The sequence below is a fragment of the Petromyzon marinus genome, chromosome 39 (genome assembly GCF_048934315.1).
Source record: "Petromyzon marinus isolate PM22_M1 ecotype Great Lakes invasive population chromosome 39, UKy_Petmar_22M1.pri1.0, whole genome shotgun sequence".
Lineage (NCBI taxonomy): Eukaryota > Metazoa > Chordata > Hyperoartia > Petromyzontiformes > Petromyzontidae > Petromyzon > Petromyzon marinus.
In genome coordinates, this window is record NC_133705.1 from 1,194,170 (window position 1) to 1,206,487 (window position 12,318).

Below are 12,318 nucleotides of genomic sequence, written 5' to 3' on the forward strand. Positions count from 1 at the left end.
CTTTTACTTAGATGGTGCTTCAGAGAGCTTTAAATGTGATGAGCCTCGACTAACATCGCTCATCTTGACGCATTTGAAAGGGGCACCCCCAGTGGCAGCTGTCAGAAAACAGCGAATGTTGCACTTGACTCAAGGTTGATGACGGTGCTACGCCTCACCTAGTTCCCCTGTTTAGCTTGTACCGTGGTACGTAATTGATCCACTGCTGGCTGAATGCTATCGGCGTAACCTCCGAGTGTGAATTCCTTCTGCCTTTCTTCCTTTAGGAAAATGTTCTACTCAAGGATACCGTGACTGGCACCGTCAGGGTCACGGACTTCGGCACCAGCTTTTTTGTGAAAAGGCAACGTGAGTAACCTCACCTGGGTGTGAGTTTCTGCGTGTGGGTGTGAGTTTCTGCGTGTGGGTGTGTCTGTGTTCCAGTGTGTGTGTGTGTGTGCAAGTCTCTTAGTGTCTGTACATGTGACAGTGTGTGATAACGATGCTGTTCATGACACAGTGAGTATACACACACACGTACATATATATATATTTGTTGTTGTTGTGCAGCTCTGCATGTTGGTGGGACCCTGCCATACCTATCTCCGGAGGTATTGCTGGGCTACAGATTAACGTGTGCAGTGGACATGTGGGCACTGGGCTGCACAGTGGCGGAGTTGGCGACCGGCAGGGAATTATTCCATTCGGACAGCCGCGACGACCACCTCCCGTGCTGCATGGAGGTATTTCCAACTGGGCGTTCACCCGCTCGTGATTCCCCCCTCCTTCCTTGAAGTTGTAGGCTATGGGGGGGGGGGAGCCAGGAGAGGGGGGGCGATTGGCTACTTGGTGATCTGGCGAATGGCAGCCATCGTATGTTTTATGTGTGTACACGTGTGTGTCTGTACGTGTGGGGGGAGCAGTGGTGTAGCGGTTAGCGTGCTCAGCTACAAACCCGGTAATGCGAGTTTGATTCCAATTCACGGCCAACATCAGTGATGATTATCTGAACCGGTACTGGGCATCCCCTAGTACAAATCAGCCTCAAATGAGTACCTGGTGCCGTGTGTACCTGCTTCAATATGGCCAACCATCCCCTCTCTGTGTGTGCCACAGTCCTGGCCCTCAACAGGTGCCGCTACTGTTGCTGCTGCTGTTTCTACTCACTACTAAAAGCACTTGCCCCTACAGTCTGCTGCGGCTACACGGGTGACTTTTGCCTTTATCTCAACCATGTGCAGATCCTCGGGTTGCCTCCAAGATGCATGATGGATGCAGCTCCTGACGGAATGCACTACTTTGGTGAGTTGAAGGGTGGGGCGAGCAACCGGCCGGATTCAGTGTTAGGGTGTGGCCTGGAGCTGTTGTAGTTCTTTTTGGGGGGGTAACCATGGGGGGGGGGGGCCTCTTTGTATTTTCAATTCCTTGGGTGAGTGGGTGGGTAAATGGGCGCGTGGGCAAGTGGGTAGATGGGCAAAGTGGTGGTTGGTGACTGTGTGTCTCTCCTGCTGTGCATGTCTCCTGCAGATCGTTTGGGCATGATGTTCTCCCCAGTCAAGAGAAGGGTGCCAGGGAGCTTGTCACTTCACGGGGCACTCAAAAGCCACGACCCGGAGTTTGTTGACTTTGTCAGCTCCTGCCTGCGGTAAGAATCATCCCCCACCACCTCCCCCCTCCCCATGAGGATTTCTCCCACCAAGGTGATCAACGAACGCCCTCCACCGATCACCAGGAAGATGTGGAGCTGAGTGAACCTGCCGATAACCAGTACCACCGGTGTTAAGATCGCCCTCTTTGGAGGTCCGTTAAAGATGATCCTCGGCAGTGCGAGGCTCAGGGCATTTTTAGAGTACTGCGTATTGAAGGATTGCCGCTGCTACCGCGACTACCGCTGATGCCGTGCGATCCTGGACCTCGTGGGAGAAGGGAAGGAACGTCAATCCTCTCACCACGCCTCTCTCACCACGTGCGCTGCGTGTGACCCCGGTGCGTCTCTCAACAGATGGGATCCGGATTGTCGCATGACGCCAGCGCAGGCGCTGGGTCACAGCTGGCTCCGGACCGTGGCCACCAGCACCACCAGCAACGCCACCGCCATCACCATTGCTGCTCCTGGCAGTGTACAGTGTTTTGGAGCTGCTGAGCGACGGTAAGCCATGAGCTGCTTGTCCAATGTTCAAGGCAGTCCATAGGGAGGTGTGGGGCCCGGGGCAAGTCACAATTAAATCGGAAGTATTACCAACAATACAGGGGTTGTTTCGGTTAGATCGCATAGATATACATGTGTTGTTAAACTCACCACCACCCAACACAGCCAATTAGTAAGGTGTATCATGTAAACAAAATGTGCCAATTAGTTACTAGATCAGCACACCAGTGTGTTGGAAAGTAAACCCACCACATTTACTATTCGAATACGACATTTTGCCGGGGATTGCAACCAGCCTCATAAGGTGACGGCCAGAATTGTGGAGAAATACTCCTGTTTCGGTCTTAAATAGTGATAAATGTGAATGTGATGTCATCATTTGTGAGCCAATCTGGTGCGAAAGCCTACGTGTTAAAAAGACATTTTACGTCTGACACCGTAACATCGAAGCACAGGGCCGCCAAAAGCACGGTGCCTGGGGCGGTTTCCCCAGTACACCGTACCCGGGGGACGGCTCTGCTCCTGTTAATGTATTTACATTTATTACTACTACCCTTATTTAGCCAGCATGAGCCTCACTCAGTCTCAAGACTCTTTTTCAGTAGAGTCCTGCCAAGTTGTTTGCAGTACAGAACAAATTTGCTTTTGCTACTGCTGCTATGCGATCCCAATTGAGTGATTTGGAGGTTCAATTTCTAACACTGGCGAGGATGTCCATCCAACACTGGTTGCGTTGCGTGTGTCAGGGTTCAGTTACGTGGAGGAAAATGCCAAACCCAAAGGAATGAAAGTTACATTTTAATGTACAATTTTATTGAGGGACTGTGTGTTGTCTTGGTGGGGTCTGGGGCTGTTTTGTTGATGTTTTGCTGCCTTGCCCAAGTTTACATTTAGTGTTGAAAATCTGGCCGGATTTTATGTACTTTGTGCTTATGTGCTCAATTTTTTGTGACTTGCTTACATTTTTACACGTTGCACTCCTTTTGTTTGTTGTTGTAACTTGCTGACCCTGTGCCTCGACTGCATATCTGTGAAGGAAGAGCTTCATAGCTTATCGGATTCCTCTTCATCCAGTCTAAATAATGTATTCTGATTTTGGAAACCAATGCAGGACAAAACGGGGGGGGGGGGTAGAACACACTCCACATTCCACACGGAGAAGTGGCCCAAGTATGGGAATCAAACCCAGGTCCCTCTTTGACCGAGTTCCAGCCCTGCTGCCTGCAAACGAACACATGTACAGTTCAAACCCCACGTATACATTCAGTTATATACGGATGTATTTTTATAATTGGTTCCTGGGTGAGGACAAATAATGAGGCAGCCATATCTTTGCCATGTTGGCCTTCATCCAGTGTGATATCGCAAGACTAATGCCCATTCTGTAACCAGACCCACGATGGGCATGGTATGCTGCATTATTGCAGCGTTATTAACCTGGTTAATCTATCTCCGCACACAGTTAGTCCGTACGCGGATGATGGTGGGGGGGGGGGGGGGGGGACTGCGATCTCTGCTGTAGCAGGAAGTTGGAACGGTGTCGTGCGCATCTCTTCACAGAGCGGAGCCGGCGCTGCCCCCATCCTCCGCGTTTGCCCTGGCCTCTAAATGTAAGCTGACGGTTGTGGTGGAAGAGGAGACCCTGGTGGAGGAGCTCGTGGTGCAGGGAGAGGAGACCCTGGTGGAGGAGCTGGTGGTGCAGGAGGAGACCCTGGTGGAGGAGCTGGTGGTACAGGAGGAGGAGACTCTGCTGGAGGAGCTGGTGGTGCAGGAGGAGACCTGGGTGGAGGAGCTGGTGGTGCAGGAGGAGACCCGGGTGGAGGAGCTGGTGGTGCAGGAGGAGACCCGGGTGGAGGAGCTGGTGGTGCAGGAGGAGACCTGGGTGGAGGAGCTGGTGGTGCAGGAGGAGACCCGGGTGGAGGAGCTGGTGATGCAGGAGGAGGAAACCCGAGTGGAGGAGCTGGTGGTGCAGGACGAAGAGGAGATGGGGGGGGAGACAGAGGAGGTGGAGACGAAGAAGGAGCAGGAGATGGTGGTGCAGGAGATGGTGGTGGAGGAGGAGATGACAAGGAAAGAGGATCAGGCGATGGTGATGCAGGAGGAGAAGAGGAAGCGAGGGGGCCTGGCCCGCATAGGGAGAACCATCCGTGCACTCCTCCGACGCGCGCTGCTGTGTGGTGGCCGGTCCACCACACAGTAGAGGTGGTGGTCATGGATAGTTGTGAACCACGACCACTATCACCACACCCACCACGCACACTCCACACATACACCCCCCTGTGATACCCACCACCCACCACACACACCCTGCACCCACCCACCCCGTGACACCCACCACACACTACACAAAGAGCTAGGGGTTTAGAGGGTTAGGGGTTTATAAAGTTATGGGTTTAGAGGTTTTGGGGTATTTTGGGGATACGGGGTTTATATGTTTAGGTATTTTGAGGGTTATAGGGTTTAGGGGTTGAGAGTGTTAGGGGTTTAGGGGATTCTAGAGTTAGGGGTTTAGAGGGTTAGGGTTTTAAGGGTAAAGGGGTTTAAAGGGCTAGGTGTTTAGAGGATTAGGCTATTAGGGGTATAGGGGTTTAAAGAGTTAGGGGTTTAGGGGTTCAGAGGGTTATGGTTTTAAGGGTAGAGGGGTTAAGAGGGTTAGGGATTTAGAGGGTTTTGGGTTTAAAGATTTTGTGTTTAAGGGTTTAGGTTAGGGGTTCAGTGGGTTAGAGGTTTGGGGGTTTATGGGTTAGGATTTTAGAGGGTGATGGGTTTAGACTGTTATGGTTTTAAGGGTAAAGGGGTTTTGAGGGTTGAGTTCTAGAGGGTTACAGTTTAGAAGGTTGTGGTTTTATAGGGTTCTCGATTTAGAGAATTAGGGGTTTATGGGGTTTGATTGTTAAAGGGTTAGTGGTTTAGAGGGTTAGGAGTTTATAAGGTTATGGACTTAGGGGTTTAGAGGTTTTGGGGCTTTTAGGGGGTAAGCAGTTTAGAGGTTTGGGTGGTTTTAAGGGTTATGATGTTTAGGGGTTGATCATATTAGGGGTTTTGAGGGTTAGGGTTTTAGTGGGTTAAGGGTGTAGAGGGTTAGGGGATTAGAGGGTGAGGGGTTTAGAGGGTTGGGGTTTTCGGGGTATTTGGGTTAGGATTTCAAAGGGTGAGGAGTTTAGACGGATAGGGTTTTAAGGGTGAAGGGGTTGAGGTTTTTATTTAGTAGAGTTTAGAAGGTTATGGGTTTAGAGGGTTAAGGGTTTAGAGTTACTGTCGGTGTTTAGAGGTTTAGGGGGTTTATGGGTTTTGATTGCTCGGTGTTGTGGTTTACAAGGTTACGAGTTTTAGAAGGTTTTGGGTTTAGAGGTTTCAGTGTTTCGGGGATTAGAGGTTTATAAGGTGAGGGGTTTAAAGGGTTATGGTTTTACAGGTTTAGGGGTCTAGACAGTTTGGGGTTTAAGGGTTTAGAACAGGGGTGGGCAAATTTTTTGACTCGCGGGCCACAATGGGTTCTAAAATTTGACAGAGGGGCCGGGCCAGGAACAGATGGATGGAGTGTTTGTGTGAACTAATATAAATGTCGTGTAAAAATAATAACATGAAAGGATTTGGCCTTTAACAGGTAGCAAAGCATTTATTTGCAAGGCAATTTAACAAATTGCATGAACATGAACTATACAAAAACATGTCGTAACTCCCGGTCAAAGTGCGCCATCTAATGGGGAAATGGGGGCATTACAGGAGAAAGGTAAAATTTAATTTAATAATAATTGTACAAGTTCGGCGGGCCGGATTAAAAATCCCAACGGGGCCGTATACGGCCCGGGGGCCGTACTTTGCCCATGTCTGGTTTAGAAGGTTAAGGGTTTAGACAGTTAAGAGTTTTTGGGGTTTATGGGTTAGGGTTCTAAAGGGTGAGGTGTTTAGACGGTTGGAGTCTTCAGGGTAAAGTCCTTTATAGGATTTGGTGTTTAGAGGGTTAGAGTTTAGAACGTTTTGAGTTTAGAGGGTTTAGAGGTTTATGGGTTTCGATTGTTAGAGGTTGAATGGTTTAGATGGTTAGGAGTTGAGGAGGTTATAAGGGTATGTGTTTAGGGGTTTAGAGGTATAGGGGTTTCAAGGGTTAGGGATTTAGAGTGTTAGGGGTTTAGTGGTTAGAGAGTTTAGAGGGTTTAACACCTAGACTTTCACAACTAATATTGGGTTAGTCTCCAACACTAAATGGCACTTTTTGTTGATGTGACAAATTTTCCTAATTGGCTGTGTCGGGTGGTGGCTGGTTTAATGACACATTTATATTTACACAATCTAACCCCAAAAAAACATTTATGGGTTTAGAGAGTTAGGGGTTTAGTGGGTTATGTGTTTAGAGGGTTAGCATTTTAGGGGTATGGGTGTTTTAAGGGTTAGGCATCTAGAGGGTTAGTTCTTTAGAGGGTTGGGGTTTAAATGTGTTGGGATTAGATTAGGGATTTAGGGTTTTAGAACGTTAGGGTTTTGAGGGTTAGGGTTTTAGAAGTTGAGGATTTAGAAGGATATGAGTTCAGAGGGTTAGGGGTCTAGAGGGTTAGTTCATTAGAGGGTTGTGGTTTAGATTGGTTGGTATTTAGAATATTAGGGATTTAGGGTTTTAGAAGGATAGAGTTTCAAGGTTAAGAGGGTTAGGGATTCAGAGGGTTGAGGGTTTGGTTTTTAATGGCTTCGAAGGTTAGGGTTAAAAGACTAAGGGGTTTGGAGAGTGAGGGGTTTTTGGTGGGTTAGGGTTTTAAGGGTAAAGGGTTTGAGAGGGTTAGCGGTTTAGATGGTTATGGGTTTAAATGGTTAGGGATTTAGATAGTTACGGGGTTTAGAGGTTTAGAGGGTTTTATTTGTTCGAGGTTTAGTGGTTAAGGTCTCTGTGCGAGTCCAACAGGTTTATTTTAGTCTATGGTAAGATAAAAACAGTTCAGTTTAATTTGTATATATTTAAACAATTTGTTTACCTTTCCTGTCGTGTTTTTGTATTGTATTTTTGTTATGTTCTGACCCGCCCGATTGGACGTCTGTGAAAACAGATCGTCATAGCTCATCAGATTCATCCAGTATAAATAAATATTCAGATTAAAATTCTATTGACCTCTGTGCGAATCTATGGATTTCTGTGTGAGTTTTTGGGTCTCTTGAGTGTATGGATCTCTGTGTGAGGCTATTGGTCTCTGTGCATGTCAAAAGGACTCTGAGTGAGTCTATGGGGTTGCCGTGTGAGTCTGAGTGTCTGTAGGAATGCATGGGTCTCTGTTGGAGTCTATGGGTTTCTGGGTATGGTTGTTTGTGCGAGTTTTACATGCATAAATGGAACTTAAAAAGGCCATTGAGGGTTGCAGAATCCAAATTGAATATTAAGTTCCCCGCAGTGCAAGCCAGCTCGCTAGTCGTGTCATCAAACAGCCCCTGTAATTCTTTATAATAATAAAAGACTTACTCCAAGAAATCCACACAGTAAGGTCCTGAATTGGGGTTTTATTTTATAATCTTTGGTTTTATTCGGTTAAGTCACGTAGGTAAAAAATAAATTAAAATTAAATAAAAGAAAAAATTAAAACACGACGTTTCGAAGGCAACACAGGCTTCCGTCTTCAGGTGGAAACAGTCACAGCAAAAAATCGCTGCACCAAGTGGCGAGGCTCTGGGAACCTCTGGCTTATATTCAGGTTAAGGGAGGGGGGGGGGAGGAGCCATGTAGGGGGACCTTAGTGGGGTGCGGGGCTGAGTTAATCCGTCTTTTGTTGTGTAGAGGGTGCGGGGGATGGGCCACTGTGTGTGTGCAATAGAAACGGAAAAAAATAGAAAAATTAAAGATCGGCAAGAATGTGCTGTAAGGGGGAAGTAGAAAAAAGGGAAATAGAAAGTTCGGAAGGAATATGCTTGGTATACCACTACTTGAAATTGCTGTTAGAAATTAGTTGACGTTTGGTATGATTTAAAACGTCCTTCCAGTGGTTGCTTAATTTGAAACTATCCTCTCGGTTGAAGGTATGCCTGTATTTGTATATCTGAATGGCTTGGTGAACACATCTCTGGTGATAACCTATAGGTTTACAGAGAACCTTGGTATCGGAGAAGACAATCTCATGATCACCCATAGCGTTGTGACAATGATCAGCCACAGCAGAAGAATTCGTTCTGCCGTGTTTCAAATCTGATTTGTGCTCGCGAATTCGGTCAGAGACATGTCGCTTTGTCTCCCCGATATAGCAATCACCACATGTACAACTCAATTTGTAAACCCCGGGGTACTGTAAGTCAGGAATGACATCCTTCACGGATGGGATAAGATCACGAATTTTGTGTACTGTATTGAACCGGACCTGGATCTTGTGTTTGTTTAGAATTTTGGAAATCTTTTTAGTAACGCCTGCTATATATGGTAGTGTGATGGTTTTGACCAGAGTATCAAGTGGTTGTTTCTGTATGGAGGGAGAAACAGCTTGGCGGATGGTACGGTCAGAATATCCGTTCCTTTTGAGGGCCAGGTGCACATGTTTTAATTCACTGGTCAGGTGGTGTTGGTCCGAAATGCAATGAACCCAATGGTATACAGTTTTGATGAGATCATTCTTTTGGGCTGGGTGGTGGTGGGAATCAGGCTTCAAGTAGGAATCTGTGTGGGTGGGTTTCCTGCAGACAGAATGCCCCAATGAGCCATCAGGTCTCCTCTGAAACAGAACATCTAAGAATGGTAGCTTGCCATCTTTCTCCACTTCCATGGTGAATTTGATGGCGGGATTGTCTGGAATTGATGTGGTGTAGGAAAAGGTTCAAAGCTGGGAGGCTATGTGGCCAAATGACGAAAGTGTCATCCACATATCTCTTCCCCTGGGAAGGTCTGAGGGTGGAAGTCTGGATGGCGTCTGATTCAAATTTCTCCATGAAAATATTGGCTATCACTGGTGACAAGGGGGAACCCATGGGGGTACCCTCATTTTGTTTGTAGAAGGAGCCATTCCAAGTAAAGTAGGTATTGTTGAGGCAGTGCCTAACCAGTGCAGGTGTATCGGCGTCTAGTCCATGTTGGACCAAATTTTCAATTATTTCAATGGTATCAGGTACTGGGACCTTGGTGAACAAAGAGACCACATCGAAGCTGACAAGGATATCGTCAGGGGACAGTACAAGATCTTTGACCATAGAGACAAATTGGGCTGAGTTAAGTACTGCTGAGGCGGTCTTGCCAGTGAAAGGCAGCAAGGAATATGACAGAAAACGGGCTAGTCTATAGGTAGGGGAGTTGATTGTGGATACGATGGGTCGTAGTGGGGTGCCTTCTTTATGGATCTTGAGAAGACCATAGAATCTAGGGAGTCTTGCAGCAGAAGGTTTTAGGGAGGGACGTTTAGTTGGGTCGATTAGGGAGGTCGAACTTGTGATGATCTTGTTGGTTTTTATCGCTAGGCTATTGGTAGGGTCATTTTTAATTTTTGAGTAACTTCCATCGTTGAGCAGATTCTGGATTTTGTTGTTGTATGAATCTTTATCCATAATTACAGTACCGTTGCCTTTATCGGCTGAGAAGATGACTATATCACTTCTGTGTTTTTAAATTCGCGAGTTCAGAGCGTTCATTTTTGCTGATGTTACTAATGGGTTTCTTAGCATTCTTAAGAATAGTGGCTATTTCAGCTCTCGCAACGTCTGCTTGGATGTGTCCCACGCCTTTGAGGGCTACATCGACCTGAGAGATGATATCATCTACTGGTATGTGTTTTGGGGTGACAGCAAAATTCAGTCCCCTAGCCAGTACTGTTTTCAGATTGTCCGAAATCGGCGTGCTACTCTGATTAATGACGATTTTGTTGACGTCGAGTTTTGTTACACGTGGAACTGGGTTCTTCTTTAATAGCTGGTTGAATTTAGAAATCAGGTTAGCTTTACATTTGATTGACAGTGAATCAGCAGAAGAAGCAGTCATGTTGTCTATGTGATTCCAATCCGCACCAACCGGCATGTGCACCCACATGTATACCACCTCTACACCGTTCATCATGCTAGGTCAGCCAATCAAATGCTAATTTTTATGCTAATTCCTTTGTCAAGGCACCTTGTTTCCTCGCACACAGCTTAACGGTCACGGTCTGAGCGTGGCTGTGTTTCACTCCAGCGCTGTCCTCGAGACAGCCTGGTTCCTTCACCTGATGAAGGCCGCTTGTGTTGTGGCCGAAACGTCGTGATTTTTGTTGTTTTATTATTTACCTACGTGACTTTACCGAATAGAACCAAAGAGTATGGATCCTTGCAGTCACGAAAGCTTTAAATCTAGAATTGATCACCTCTACGGGGAGGGCTTTCACCTATCTGTTAGAGCTTTTAACAGACAACGGGACAAGAAGTCACAGCTCATCGAGACGCTGACCTTCCTCAAAAGATGCCGCGATCACAAGGTAATACCCATCGCTTTCACACTCATTTCTTCTGCTGTATCTTCTCCGAATTCTAAACAGATTCTGTTTAAGGCCAGCCTATCTTAAATCTCAGAGAGGATAAGGCTACTCCGATTTGAACTCGATACTTTAGACAGGACTCTCCTACAAGCTCATTTAATGTTAACACAAAAAATGTCACCTTCTGATTGGAATCACATAGACAACATGACTGCTTCTTCTGCTGATTCACTGTCAGTCAAATGTAAAGCTAACCTAATTTCTTTCTGATTGGGAGGGGGTCAAATATATAACATTTTTGACATGCTTTTTTTCTGGATTTTGTTGTTGTTATTCTGTCTCTCACTGTTCAAATAAACCTACCATTAAAATTATAGACTGATAATTTCTTTGTCAGTGGGCAAACGTACAAAATCAGCAGGGGATCAAATACTTTTTTCCCTCACTGTATATATAAATAAATAGTGCATATTTAGTGTATTATTGAGTGCATGTTTACGTGCTCTAACCCAAAAATCTCGATTATGGACTCAAAAAACCGCTGGGAGACTTCTCACTCAGACCCGTAGCAAGACGATATCGCCCCAATATTCAAATTGTTCAAATATCCCCCGAACGAGTCCAGGATCAATTTAAAGATCATACTCGGCATTCTGAAGGTCCTCCGTGGTCTGACAATGATCACGTTGCCATGTTTACGCTTCTTACAAATATTTTTGCCCCGTTGAATCGATCACCAAACCCAAGTGACGGTAATGTTACGGTAAAAAAAATCTCAGTGGGTGACCTCTGGGCAGAGCATGACCTTGCAAACAGACGACCAATCGAGTGAAATAAACATGGGAAACGCACCTCGATGAACAGGCTGACTTCCCTGTGTGTTTGGACAAACTCATTCATCACAGGCAAAACGAACATGTCCCGAATGCCCACGTCCTTCAGGAACTGCATCTGGAGGTGTTGGCACACCAATTGCATCACCTAGCAAAAGAGGAAAACAGCAGGAACGACGTGAATACATCATCGCCATGCAGCAGTCTACGCCCGTCAATTTCTCACAGCGGTAGTAAGGTCCTTAGGTGTCTGGGAGCACAAGGCAGGTGCAGGTGGGTGAGTCATAATTTCCATCCCTGACGCCAAAACTTATTTCAGGTTGTGCAAGAGATAATGACATGGGTTAATTGTCACACAAGCCAATTAGAAAGCTGCCATGCTGTTAATGGTTAGTAAACTGAACTCACAGACCAGAGGTCGCTAAATGGGCACACCACAGTTAGCTGATCGGCAAGTCACGTGTGATGCAGCAAAGTGTGGCTTTCAGCCGGCTCTTCCAACACATCTGGTCAACGTGGAAAAGTAGAATATGGGACCTTCCTGGTGTGGACTAATCAGTTTCAAAGACAATGCATATATTATCAGAGCATGTTTGCATGTTCACCACAAGTACGTGTGGTTAATGCAGACAGTATTCCTTGAATGAGGATTCTGTTTGGTGTTTTAACATCTTGACACCAGTTGTATTGCCAGAAAGGGTAAAACCTATTGTTATATGGAAAAGTAGACCAAATACTCGTAAAGAGTTCGCTCTCATGAAAGTCTTTTCACCAGCGGTGGTGTGACCAAGCAATTGCAGAGCTGCACTTTTATATAAGTCAGGTCAGAGCCAGATACACATTGGAGGATAAACATCCCACGGTGGCTGGGCAATTGTTGTGCAATAATGTCAGGTCAAACTTACTTAGGATATTTACAGGTGCGTTTTATTCATGTCGTATATATTAATGCACA